At 38.3% G+C, this 14630-nt stretch overlaps 1 protein-coding gene across 13 annotated transcripts in view; it reads right to left on the minus strand.

Moving 5' to 3' along the window:
• Window positions 1-14630, minus strand: part of Lrrc3b (leucine rich repeat containing 3B) — an 89407-nt gene that overhangs the window by 8000 nt on the left and 66777 nt on the right. For 11 of the 13 annotated variants that reach the window (XR_015439531.1, XM_004857798.4, XM_087182195.1 and 8 more), the window contains one exon: window positions 6644-6785. The exons of the other annotated variants lie outside the window; for them this stretch is intronic. The gene's annotated coding sequence lies outside the window, so the exon portion shown is untranslated. The remainder of the gene's footprint in view (window positions 1-6643; window positions 6786-14630) is intronic. 13 annotated transcript variants of the gene reach the window in all.

Here is a 14630-nt window from a genome sequence, read left to right on the forward strand (position 1 = left end):
ATAAATTTTGCACAGCAGAACATACTTGAAGATGAAGTATTGATTATATAAAAGCACAACCTACAAAAGTAGAAAACTGATCGCAAAAGGTGGTAACAGTACAGGGAGCCAAACCACAACCTCTGTGGCAATCAGCCCAAATAACCCAGAACTTGATCAATAAATGGCAGCTTCTCTAATTTTGTCTCTGCTTTCAGTGTTGGACCAAGCAGAAAAGTGTGCACCTCTAATCATAATAGAGAATGGTCTGCTTCCAGTTAGTCTGCCTACCCTTCCCCATGCCTGTAACTTTCAGTCAGGGCACACCTGAAGCCTTCCCTTTTTCTACTAAAGCTTATACACTTCCTTCCCTACCTGTGAGTCTTCACCTAAATCAAGGGATTATGGCTAATTCCCTTCTATGGAAAAATCTGAATAAATAACCTTTGCTTATTTTCATTCAGTTTTTTATCAAATTTAAAGTTTCTGTACTTGATATTTTCAAGGCAATATTTACAAAATAGAATTATTCTCCATCATAGAAGTTGTAGACTGATTTATTTATAATACTAGATTTTCTTTAAAATAATCCATACATTCCTGGCCAAAACAATCAAGGAAATTGAGGTGAAATCCAAATAGTTCAGCTGAATGTATTAAACAGGTGGTTTTCTCCATTATTGTTCTTTTGGATCATGTTTGTAGTACATTCCTCCATTCACATCTGAGTTCTGCCATGAAGTTTAGTTCTACATTTCCATTTACAACCACCTACCACATGAAGTTTCTGTCAGGCCCTCAAGCTGAGCATACTTAAAAATAAAATCATAACATTTCATCTTTTAATTCCATCCAGCAACTGCCCCCCTCGACCATATACCACCTATTCTTTCCTTCCGATTTCTGAAAAGCTTTAATTTTCAGTCTCCCTTCTATCTCTCCCTTGATTTATTTTTCCATTTTCACTTTCCCTAGTTCAAACCACCATTTTGTTCTGGAAGTGAACAAAAGCTCGGGCTGCCTGTGTCCAGATTTGTGTTGCTTTTATTTTTCTAATGTCAGATTACAGTAATGTTCTATCCATGTCATCCCAATAAGTTCAATGAGTAAAAATGGGTAGCAAGCTGGTAAGGAATGGCACCGCATGCCACAAAAATGAAATTTATCAGAAATTATCCCAACTGAAGATATCTTTGTTGTGAATATCTTTCCTGATTTCAAATCTAACTATGAAGATCTTATCTGTGAGCCATTTAGGTGGCCATTAATGACAGTAGTTGTGACAGTCTGGCAAGACTGGCTTTTAGCAGGGGCATAGAGGGTCCTGACATTTAAAGCAAACATAATCTTGTTATAGATTCAGAACTGTTCCAGGAAGGGAGCTTATTTTTTATTTTGGGTTTTTCTTTTGAGACAGGGTCTCACCATGTAGTCCTGGCTGGCCTAGAACTCATATGTACCTAAGGCTGGCCTTGAACTCATGGGGATCCTCCTGCTTTAGCCTTCTGTGTGCTGGGATTGTAGATGCGCACCACCATGCCTGGTGAAGAGAGCTTCTTTATTACCTTCACTGTTTGTTTAGTTTCTATTCTAGCTCCTGAAATTTATATACCCTCCCTTCTCTGATATCCTAGCTTTATTTTATTATTTATCATATTCCACCTTAAGGACATCAGTTCATCTACTCTATTACAAGGATCTGGAGGCCAGGGTCAATATCTTACACTTTTTATATTCTCACATTACCCATGGTAAGAATTTAATAAATATTTATTGAAATTAATTAGAATCCATTCTCATTTCATAATAAAACAGCTATCATTTGTTTGGGGGATGATGAAACCAAGTCTCTGGCTAGGTTCCTGGTTAAATGAATATATGTGAAGAGCCAAATTGCCATATGATGCTTGGCCAACACATGCTCTGTGACTTAACATCATCTTGCCTACTCTAAGGATAAAAAGGTTCAAAGAAGTACCTATTTCATTACTTCGCCAAGTAGAGAGCTATTACCCAACCCCTGGAGCTGGGGAACAGAGTCTCCTAGGACAAGAACCTGGGAGAGTTCTTCCAAAGTTAGATGTTTTCATGTTGGAGTGAATCTGTACTCCCAGAGTTTGTCACTAACAGATGAGAAACTATTTCCTATGCATCAGATATGGTCACCAAGGGAAAAAAGGACCACAAAGGGAGAGCATCTTGCATCCCATCTCACTGTCCCATAAGATTCTTTGGTAGGGCAGAGGGATCCCAGCCAAAAGAAACTGAAGGGCAGTGTCTTAGTTACTTTTCTCAATGCCTAGACAAAATATCCCACATCTAAAATTAAAGGAGGAAAGGTTTATTTGGCTGGCAGTTTGTAGAGGTTTCAGTCCATAATTGGCTGGCTCCCAAGGCAGGATGGCATGGCAGAGGCGCACCGCAGAGGAGAAACAGTTCTTGGCAGGGAGAAGGCAGTAAAACAATGAAGAAGCAGCAGCAGCAGTCAAGCCTGTCTTTACATTTCATCAAGGCTAACTGCCCTTTGGGTGGTGCCACCCACACCCAAGGAAGGGTGCCCTTAATCCAGCATCACATACCCTACATCCTGCCACCTCCAAAAAATCCCATCGAGGTCTGGAGGATTTAGCTCAGTGGTTCTGCCGCCTCTTCTGCAACCACAAGGACCCAAGTTCAATCTCCAGTACCGAAAAAAAAAAATCCCATCTATTAAATGAGGCTTTGAGGGGATATCTAGACACAAGTCATAACATTCTGCCCCTTGCCGCCCAAAGACTCATGCACAGCCCTTTATGCAAAAGGCATTTAATCCATCTCTAAGTGTTGACAAAGTATTTACAGTTTCAGCATTGCTGAAAAGTCCAAGTCTAAAGTCTCTTCTGAGATTTAGGGTAAACTCTTAGCTTTGAGTCCCTATACAAATGAAAAGAAAGTCAAACACATCCAACATACAATGGCACGAGACAGACATTTCCATTCAAAGGGTACAAAAAGGGGAATAGAAGGGAATGAGAATAAAACAAGACCAAAATCCGGCAGGGCAAACATTAAATCCATAGTTCCATGTCCAGCATCCTGTGCAGTCTGTGGCAAGATGTGAGTTCCAAAGGGCTTGGGTAGCTCCACCCCTGTGGCACCACTGCAGGTCGTTGGAGCTTTCATAAATTCTCTCTTGGGCCAGCTCTGCTCCCTCCTTACAGCTTTCCTCAGATGATCCAGGCTCCTGGCTTCTCCAACCTTCTGGGGTCTCCGCTGTACCTTTGCTTTCACATGCACAGCTTCACACACTGCTCTCTCAGAGGCACACTGCCTAGCCTCCCAGGCCTTCTTCTAAGATCTGGGAGGAAGCCTTCCTGACACCACAACTCTTACATTCTGCATGCACCTAAAACCAGCACCATGTGGATGATATCAAGATCTGGGGGCAGCTGAATCAGTAACCAGGCTTTCTCATCCCTTGGCTTTAGCAGTTCAGTGCCTGGATTGCTAAGTGCTATGAATCAAATCCCAAGAAACAAATTCCTTAGGTCATCGCCACTCTGGAACATAGGGTTTTAGAGCTCTCTTCTCAAAACAAAGTCTTTCACCTTTGCAATTTTGAGGCTGTAAAAGGTGGAGTCCTACTGGTTCCTGTGACGTACTCAAGCCATTTTTTCTATTGTTCTATCCAACAACCGATGCAGTCCTTCTTCCCAGCAGAAACCTCCTGATCTTTATCAGCAGCATTTCTATCAGCATTCTGGTTTTCTGAGCTCTGACCAGAATCTCCCATCAAATACAGCTGAAAGCATTTCAGGGCTGCTTCCTTAGCCAGGATGTCCAAACCTTTCCAAACTCTTCCCATAAGAAAGTTTGAAAGGCTCCTGAACCACATGATCAGGTACAGTCATTGCAATGGCCCCAATTCTTTGGTACCCAAATCTGTCTTAGTTACTTTTCTCATTGCTGCGACAAAATACCCCACATCCAAAATTGAAGAAGGAAAGGTTTATTTTGGCTTACAGTTTGTAGGAGTTTCAGCCCACAGTTGGCTGGCTCCAAAGTAGGTTGGCATGGCAGAGGGCCATTGCAGAGGAGAAACAGTTCATGGCAGGCAGAAAGCAGCAAAACAGTGAAGTAGCACCAACAACAAAGCCTGCCTTTATATTAAATTCGTGCTACCTGCCCTTTGGGCAGTGGCACCCACACTCAGGGAGGGAGGACACCATTAATTCCAGCATCACACACCCTAGATCCAGCCCCTTCCAAAAAACTCCATATATGACTGCATGCAGCTTTGGCGGGACACTGAGCTACAAGCCTTAAGAGTCAGGTGTTTAGATTTGGAGAAGTGACAACTGGAATGTGTCTATTACCACAGTCGAGGAGCCATGCAGTGGGAGGTGTGATGTGAAAGAGTCTCAGGAGTGAAACACCAGGCCCAGAGACCATGAATCCTCCCATCTCATTCTCCCTCCCAGAGCAGCTGACACACAATTATGTTGACTTAGGGGTTGGAGGGAATGAAAGGGTAGAGAAGTGAAATCTAACTTCGTACCATTACCCCTTTCTCTTTTAACATGAACCAAAAGGAAGGGGAGACTAGCTGAATGTTACATAAAATTCAGTGTTTCAGTTAATCTTTTGTATGAGACAAGTTATCATATTTAATATTTACTTGGTTTAAATTAACTGAGTTTATAGAAGAACAATCTATTACTTTAAACCAAGAACAAAATTATGGGCTGGAATGAAGTTTTCAGGAACTAGAGGAAGACAATCAATGGAATAGAAACTCAAAAACAGTGAAGGAAATAAAAGCAGCATTTTATTCTGGTCACACATACATCATGACATGCAATCCTAACAACCATAAAAGGGAACAATTGCAAACTAAGGCTTCAGGAGGTTATGTGACTTGTTTGTGATTTTAGATCTCAAGAGAAGTGAGATATAAAATCTGTTGGACAATGAAACCCTCCACCTGCTTTCCACTGCCATTAGGATAAAATCCAGACTCCCTACCAAAGCTGAGCGGATACTCCATTGGCTGACCTCTGCTTTGCTCTCTGCTATGGCTTTTGTCTAGATGTCCCCAAATACCCTCAAGCAATTATAGGTGGAGCTTTTTCAGAGGTGCCAGGATCTAGAGTGTGTGAAGCTGGGATTGATTCATGGTGCAATGCTTGGATCAAGGTCACTAGGATTAAGCGCGTGAATGCTACCAGCCCTAAGAAGTCTGGATAAGATATAAGGGATAGAAAGAGCCATGGTGTCCCTTGTTGTTCTGCTACCTTCTCCCTGCCATGAACTGTTTCTCCTCTGTGATACCTGTCCACCATGCCACCCTGCCTTGGAGCCAGGCGATTATGGACTGAAACCTCTACAGACTGTAAGCAAAATAAACCTTTCCTCCTTTAACTTTGGGTGTCAGGTATTTTGTCCCAGCAATGAGAAAAGCAACTAACATACTCTCTGACTTTATTTTGTATCTCATTCACTTACAGAGCTGTCTCACTCCCTGTGGCAGTCAGAATTCTAAGATGCTTGCCGTGATAAAAATTGTGCACTGGTGTGCAAGCCTCCTATGTAATATCTCCTTAAGTGTGAGTAGCACGTGATGAGATAGTCATTGTTAATTAGTTATTTTACACAGCAACTACAGTAGATAGTCATTCCATGATTACATTACATAAGACTGTCTTAATTGACAGCCGAGGAGTCTCTTCCTGGCCTTGAAGAGGCAAGCCATCATATTGTGTCATGTGGCTAGAACCTGGAGGCAGCCCCTAGGAGGTGAAAGCAACTCTGTGAATATTCAGCAAGAAACACAAAAGAGTCTGATAAATAGAGAAAACCGAGTCCTGCCAACCACTGAAATTGGAACGGAACCTCAAACTCAGGTAAGAATACTGGCCAGCAATGACAATTCAGGCTTAATCTTAAGTAGAGGACTCAGGTAAAATCTGACAGAATCTTGACCCACAGAATATGTGAGAAAATAAATGCATGCTGCTTTAAGCCCATAAGTTTGTGGTAATTTGTTATCCAACAATAACTAAGTCCCTTTCCTTTGTTCTTCAAACATGCTAAGCTTATTCTTACTTGCATAGCTAATTTCTCATCATGATTCAGGCCTTGGCTCAAAAATCACATCGTTTACCAAGCCCCACTGCCAAATAGATCCAAAGTTCAGTCCACACATACATCAGGTAGTCTCTTGAAGATTATCTTCTTCTATTGTCATGACAGCACTCACCACTATCACCACTATCTGTTTACTTTTCATAATATGCCCCATTAACTTTTCCAATGGTTTTTAAAAAATATCTTAAACAAACAGGCTTATGAAAAAGTTAAAAAGGTAAATTGTATTATAAGACTTCATCATCAATGTACTCTTGCTGGAGATGAAAACATGGAAGTTCATAATATCATTTTCTCTCATATTATAAGTGTTTGAAAAATTTAAAAGTTTCTTTTACTTTAGAAGAAAGAAAGAATGATGGTATAGTTATTTTCAGATAAACAAAAATGTCAGAATGAGTGACTAGCACATCCACAGGTAATACTGAACATCCTGTTTCAGGTGGAATGAAATGATCCCACAATCAAAGTAGTATGATCCTTCTGCTGTATATTTTCTACTAAGCACCTTCTATTCAGATCTTCTATTCAGACTTACCCTTCCTGAAGTACTTGTAAGTCATCTTTTCATTCAGTAAGCAGGACAGAGCAAAGATCCCAGATACTCCCCAGAACAGTTTCCATTCAATACATGTTGGTTTACACATCTCTTTTACTGGTCACTCTTGAACATGCAGAGTCTGCAAACACAAGTTCCAAGTTTCAAAAGTCAAACCAGCTTTTTTTTGTTTCTTTCTGCTTACAAAGTTTGGGAAAGTCAAACCTATCCCTTTTATTCTGTTAGAATCTCTTAATGCCCAGTCTGAAACAAAAAAATTTATCAAAATGCCATGTGATCTATTTGTTTCAGATCTCTGTCTGTTCAGCCCAGTGTTTCCTTTTTTGAAACCAGTTTCACACAATAAAATTTTAAGTAAACCCTTCATGTACTGGAAAAAACCTGACTCTTCTGAACACATTGCCTCCTTCCTACATGATACAGTCCTCCAGGGTGGATTTAAAAGTTCTTCATACCCACAAATTAACTGAGAAAACAATTTTTTTAAAAAACCACTTTAGAAAAACAGCCTTCCTCCTTCTGTGGGTATACAGCATAAGATAAAGATACCATTATATCTTGGCTAACATCTATAACGATTATGCAACATGCTGCAAGTTTATGGAGAGATTAAATGGAAATCCATTCATCTTGCTTTTCTTTCTGCTTCTCTACTATTATTTCCCAGCAAGTGCCTATGGAATTTGCAACATAAATCTCCACAAACTTTTGAAACAATTTACGTAAATATACCTCCCAAAGACTCACCAATGACCAGGATAGTTTGAAAGCTGCCTTCAGAAAGCCCTAACCTATGCTGAATTCAGTTGTGATTCTGTGTAGGATGAATAACTGTTACCACTTTTTTTCCTTGAAAAAAACCTGTTCTGCTTTAACACTGCATTTATCCATCTTCCACTAGATGCTGTCATAATAGTCACTGAATTGGTGGGAAAACCACAGGGACGAGATTCAAACTCAACATCTAGAAAGTGGATTCAAATCTGTTTCCCAAGGAATAAATTCCAGGAATGTATCAACTCACTCACATTTTCAAGCTTTACTGCCCCTAGGATTGACTCAATACATCAATAATAAACCATAATATCAACAGTATATACCTCAAAGGACTCATGGTTCTAAGGAAATGCATTTCAGAAACTTTCAATGGCCAAAAATAAAGCTATATCACAGTTTTTAGTTTTCAGTTGTTTTCCTAAAATATCATATCTTTTTTTTTGGAGTGAGCCTCACATTTTCGTTTTCAAGCATAATCCAGTAGAAAATGAGTCTCACAGTATCTGTATAGGATTCATGCCAAAGCATATATACCCTGAATTATCTCCCAATTCTGACAGTCCTTTTTCTTATTTATTTTTTCTAAAGAGTAATTTAATTTTCACTTATCATTAATTTTCCATATTATTCTAAGGAGGATCTAAATGGTCTACAGTCAAAGATTTAAATCAGTGAAATCATGGACTGGTACAGGGAATGTGGTATACAATGAGTAAAAGGATGAAGGTGATAGATTCTGATGATACTTAAAGATTCTAATGGTGGCTAACATTTTATGTTCATCTGCTATTTGCAGGGTAGTAGAACAAATCCTTTAAAGACAGAAACAAGTTTTCTTACAGTATGTCTCATATCTAGAATCTCTGCATATTTGACTAAGATGATAAGATCTGGGAGTTTTAAGTTGGTGATATTTAGATGAAAGTTTGGATTTTCGAGTTGATTCTGTAATAGGGTGGAGATTTTGAGGGGTCGTCAGGATGTGATGAATACAAGGAGGATGCATGTGAATCACTGGGAGCCAAAAGGTAGATTTTGATAGGCTTAAAATGGCTGCTAAATTATATGGGTTCTAATCTCTGGAACCTATAAATGTTACTTTATGGAAAAAGAAACTTGGCATATGTGATTAAGTTAAGGATGTTGAGATGGATTGTTGTGGTTTATCCAGATGAGATCTAAATGCACTTTTGAGCATCCTTATAAGGAAAGGGAAGGCCCAGAGGAAGAGAAGGCAATACAACTCCTAAAGTAGAGACTGAAGTCATGTGGCCCCCAAGTGAACAAATGCTCACAGAACAGCTTTTAGAAGCTGGAAATAGGAATGGAGTCTCCCTTACAGTCTGTGGAAGAAATGCAGCCTTCCAAAAAATAAATATTTGCCCTTTGAAACTCATTTCAGACTTCTGCCCCTGGAAATGCAAGATAGTAGATGTGTATTGTTTTAGCTACAAAGTTTGTGGTAATTTGTTATAGTAGCCATGGAAAGCTAATTTAGAGGTAAGGGGGGAAGAAAATTTGAAGTCATTTCTATTGGATTCCTCTTTCTATATGGGTTAAAAGAGAGCATTTGCTGCATCCAAGTGCCTGGATTAGTTCTGAGTTTCCTGGCAGCCAAAGGGGAAAAAAAAAACCCAAAATGTCAAATTTAAAAAATTATTATTATCTAATAAAGTGAAAGATTATTAGCTATTAGCAGAGGTAAAATTTTTCAAATTTCAGGATTTGTAAAGCATCCCAAGAAAGAATTCTATGCAACAAAATGAACAATGTCTTTAAAATTTCACTGGTGATGTGTATTTTATTTTGGCCTTAGGCATGAGGTGAAATCATTGATCTGTGAAAGGTTTTCTAAGCTATGAAAAACCAAATTATCATTTAAAGATAGTGCATATTAGAGATGCAGGCCAAAACAAGGATGGGATAGAAAATGTGGTAGGATTGGATACATAATATGCCCCATATATGAAGGTGTCTAAAAAATGATGCTAACGACTGTGTTGGAACAACTGTTTCAGATTGGGAACTTTCTATGCAAAGAGGGACACATGATCAACTCAATGATAGCATCCTTATGCTTTGGGGGAGAGAATGTTGATCCCTGACTAAGACTAAAAGAAACCTCTGAGTAGGCTTCACAGTCTTCCTAGACACCAACAGAGACTATTAATTTAACATTTCACAAATATCATTATAAACAGATGGAATTTTTTTTATAAATTAAGACTATTCAGAATTTAAACCCACAACTAATCAAATATTTTACTCTTCCAGACATGTATACATGCATTATTGTATAATTGCTATTTTAGCATAGGTAGCAATTTTGTGTTTCTCTCTTTCTGAAAGTTCTGAATGGTCATGATCTGTTGAGCTACTATGAGGGAGTCTAATATTATGCTCTATTCTTCAGTAAGATATTTAGTTTGTCTCTCATTTTCATATCATAAGTAATATGGAATTAAAATAATTCCATTCATAGTCTACATCATTTGGAGAACCACTGGATAACACGATGAGTAATTATTTTAAATTGAGAAAGTCAATTAAATGTATTTAGTTTACATGTATCTGTGTCCATAGTATCTATACGTATCTAGTTACATATGTCTGTGTCCACAGTGTCTAAAGTAAAATACATAAAGCTAGGCCATTCCATGGGGAAGGTAACAGCTTGAAGAGGCTGAATTACTCCCTCTTGATCAAAGGCTTTGTAGACCTTTGTCTTCATAGCATCAGGTGGACACCACTGCCTCAATCTTTGTATCCTGGTTAGAACAGAGCAGACCAAAAATTTGTATTAAAAATGAGTTCATTTACAGCTCCTCTAACAACTTCTTGGCAATAGCTCACTATTTTTCCCAAGAAGAGTCACTGGGGAAAATGATGCCTTTATGTATTTTCCATGAAAAATACAGCTCTGCAAAGATGTGCATATAAGCATTCTCTTGTTTTGAATCACTGTTTGTAATAGCAAAAAAGTAAACTCATGATATTAATAAAGTAAAAAAGAATTAATCTAAATATTCATCACAAAGAGAGCAATCAAATAAACACAATATATCAATAAAAAATAAAGCAATCATAAATCTGGATTTTCAAATGTCAAATATATATCACTGAGAGAAAATTTGCATGTATGATCCCATTTGGTAAAACAGAAAAATATATTCCCTCTCATGTATGCACACAAACACACACACACACACACACACACAGTGGCAAGAGCTATGAAAAGTAGGAAGAAAAAATTAAAAAACATAATTATCTTACCTCTAAGAACCTGAAGGCTGATTTTGTGGAGAAGAATTTTTAATTTTTATCTTATACCATTTTCAACTGTTGTAATTTCTTGCCATGAGCATGATCATAGTAATAACTAGGTAATAAATGAAGAGTTGGCCAGTAGGCATTGACTGATAACCTAATATTTGTTAGGTGTTACAGAAGATATAAAAATACATGAGACGTTGTGTCTCTCCTTACGAGTGAGCCCCTGGACAATCACTTAAAGTTTTTGAGTGTTAGCATAGTGTACAGAGACTTTCCAGCCCTGAAGCAAGATTAAACTCTTAGTTTAATGCTTACTTCAACTCTTAGTTCTGATACCAGCTGGGGGGTGTTAGGTTAAGCCAATTAACTCTTCTGAGTCCAGTTTCCTCAATGATAAATGAGACTAATACCTATTTCATGGATTTCTGATATGTTTTTGCTAATGTCTGTCTTGCAGTAGATGCCTGAAAAATATTGCTGACTCTGAATACATCTGAAAAGGGGTCAGAACTACGTTTGAATTTTCCAAGAGTTCTGTAGGAAGCTAGGTGACTAAGAATTCTGCCAAATGAATATCCTAAAGTCATGTGAGTCTGAAAAACATCTTTGGAAATCAATGGATATCAGCCTGTTAAAATTTTCAGGAATTTTCAATAAATTAACTTTTAACCCAGAATCTTTTGAATATATGAGGCTCTCTGCCATAGGGGCCTCCAAGCTTCACTAATTTTATAGTGTAAAAGTCCATAGGAGAAGATAATCGCTAAATTCAGATCTACTGAACGGCATTTGACACTATCTGTACTGCAGCTACTACTAGTTAAACCTCTTCCTTTAGAAAATATACCGGGGGAATATGAGGCAAAATGTTTTGCAAAGGAGAACTCTATCTGCACTTGATCACTATCAGCTACATAGTATTACCATAGAGAAACACCCAACACCAACTAATGTCTGTGCCCACAGAGATGATAAACATCAATAATGTATAGCTATCACCAAGGGTCTCTTTTGTTGAATTAAATATCCCTTGGTTAAAACTATTTATGCCTACTCTGAAAAGAGAGATTGAAGATGATATCAAAAAATGGACAGACATCCCTTGCTCCTGTGTAGGAAGGATTAATATAGTGAAAATGGCCATACTTCCAAAACTGCTATATAGATTTAATGCAATTCCAATTGAGATCCCAGCAGCATACTTCACGGACCTTGAGAAAACAATCCAAAAATTCATTTGGAACAAGAAGAGACCTAGAATAGCAAAAGCAATTCTTGGTAACAGAGACATGGCAGGGGGTATCACAATCCCCAAACTGCAACTCTACTACAAAGCTACTGTGATAAAAACAGCATGGTACTGGCAAAGAAATAGACCTGAGGACCGGTGGAACAGATGAGAAGATGCAGAAACAACGCCAGACACACTCAGCCATCTCATCTTCGACAAAGGAGCCAAACACCCTGACTGGAGGAAAAATAGCCTCTTTAATAAATGGTGCTGGAAAGATTGGGCTTCAACTTGCCAAAGATTAAAACTAGACCTATATCTCTCACCATGTACTAAACTAAAATCAAAATGGATTTAAGATCTAAATATTAAAATAGAAACTCTGAACCAGTTGGAAGAGAGGTTAGGTAGAACTCTTGAAGACATCAGTGTAGGAAAAGATTTTATGAACAAAACCTCAGTTGCCCATGAACTAGCACAAACAATCAACAAGTGGGATCTCTTCTTATTAAAAGGCTTCTGCACAGCAAGAGAAACCACCAGCAGTGTGAAGAGACAACCCACAATGTGGGAAAAAATCTCCACCTGCTCTTCTTCACACAAAGGTCTACTATCTCGAATCTATAAAGAACTTAAAAAGATCAGACCTCCCAAATTTAAAGACCCAATCCAAAAACGGCCATCTGAAATGAACCCAATCCAAAAATGGGCATCCCAAATTTAAAGACCCAATCCCAAAATGAGCATCTGAAATGAAGACAAAGAAGTAGAAATAGCGAATAAATACATAAAAACATGTTCAACATCACTGGTCATTCGAGAGATGCAAATGAAAACAATGCTGAGATTCCACCTCACTCCAGAAAGAATGGCTGCTATCATGAAATCAACCAATAACAAATGCTGGTGGGGCTGTGGGGAAAGAGGAACCCTACTCCACTGCTGGTGGGAGTGTAGACTGGTGCAAGCACTGTGGAAATCAGTATGGAGATACCTCAAAGAACTAGGACTGCAAGTCCCTTTGACCCCACTATTCCACTGCTGGGGATCTTCCCCAAAGAATTAAAAGAATCATACCACAGTGATATATGTGCACCCATGTTCATAGCAACACAGTTTGTGATAGCTAAAACTTGGAAACAGCCCAAATGCTCATCAACTGGAGACTGGATAAAGAAAATGTGGTGGTTTTTTTTTTATAAAATGGAGTACTATACAGCCATAAAAAATGAGAAATTAGAGACATTTATAGCCAAGTGGATGTACATTGAGGCGATACTCTTAAGTGAAATAAATAGGACACACATGTATAAATACTGAATAGTTTCTCTGGTGTGAGAAACTGAAAGTGTAAATAAGGAGTGAAATGTATAATAGGTAATGTGAAATAGGAAGAAAAGGGGCAAAGGAGAAGGAAGTAGGAGGGCTAGGGGAAAGGATATAAGGGAATGGGATTAATATGAGAAAATGGAAAAATAGGAACAAAATCTTTGTAAATAGGGAGGAATGGAGGGGTTGAAGGGAGGGCTGGGCAAGGGTGAAAAATAAGAACCAAGAGAGACTATGTAAAGGTGCAAATTTCCAATGATGAATGTCATTATATTGTATACCTAAAATGTACCAATGATTAAAATGAATAATCGATAATGCAAAATAGGAAGAAAAGGTCCAAAGGGGTAGGGGTAGTGGGAGGGACAGGGTAAAGGAAAGAAGGGAAAGGAAAAATGCTGAGAAATGGAAAAAATGGAAATAAAGTCTTTGTAAATAGGGAAGGGTGGAGGGCGTGAAGGGAGGGCTAGGAATGGGGCAAAAATAAGAACCAAGATGCATTATATAAAGGTACAATTCCCAATGAGTGTTATATACCTACATTGTGCCAATAAAAGAATTTAATAAAGTGGAAAAAAACCTATGCCTATAAGTAAATGCAAATGAGTCTGTTATCATGTGGAATTTTATACTTTACTATTTCATCATATTCGGTCTCCACTTTCATTTGGGAAAAGATTATTTAAGAATATAACTCATAAAGGTCTTGAAAATCTTATAAAGTAGTGTTTTTAGAAAGAGGTTTTGAAGTTTGACATATTTAAGTTTTTCTAACATTCTTAACAATTCACTAGTTACTGCAAGGAATTTACTACTTATTAGTTTTGTGATTTTCTAGGGCATGTAACTTAATACTGGGCCTCTATGTTCTTATCTGTAAAATGATTATGGTAGTATGTATCTCATGAGGTTTGGTAGATGATTTCCAAAAGTGGCTTCCCCTATTCCTCAACCTGTACCATCTGTGTTCTATTGTAATGTGACCTTAAACCTACTCCCATCAAAAAGTAGAGTCTATTTTTAGCCTCCTTGAATCTAGGTTGTCTCGGGATTTGCTTTGATCAGAATCACTTTGACAGAAACAACACTACGTCAGTTCTGATCTGAGGCCCCTCCAAAAGGGACACTGTCCAGCCACATGTAAACAAACCCTAGCTAGAGTGTTAGATGATGAGTGACCATATAATGGAGAATTCAGTGTTCCCAGCATACAGGAAGCCATACTCCAAATGTATAAAAAGCGGAGCCTAGATCATTAGCACCAGCTATCCAATCTGCAGCTGACCACAGACTGATGGATGAGCCCAGCCAGGACTGTGAAAAACTATCACACTACTCATCAGTTTGTGAACAATA

Source organism: Heterocephalus glaber, unplaced genomic scaffold (assembly GCF_053883595.1).
Source record: "Heterocephalus glaber isolate CG9 unplaced genomic scaffold, H.glaber_assembly_v1.0 deba00001472, whole genome shotgun sequence".
NCBI classification, from domain to species: Eukaryota; Metazoa; Chordata; class Mammalia; order Rodentia; family Bathyergidae; genus Heterocephalus; species Heterocephalus glaber.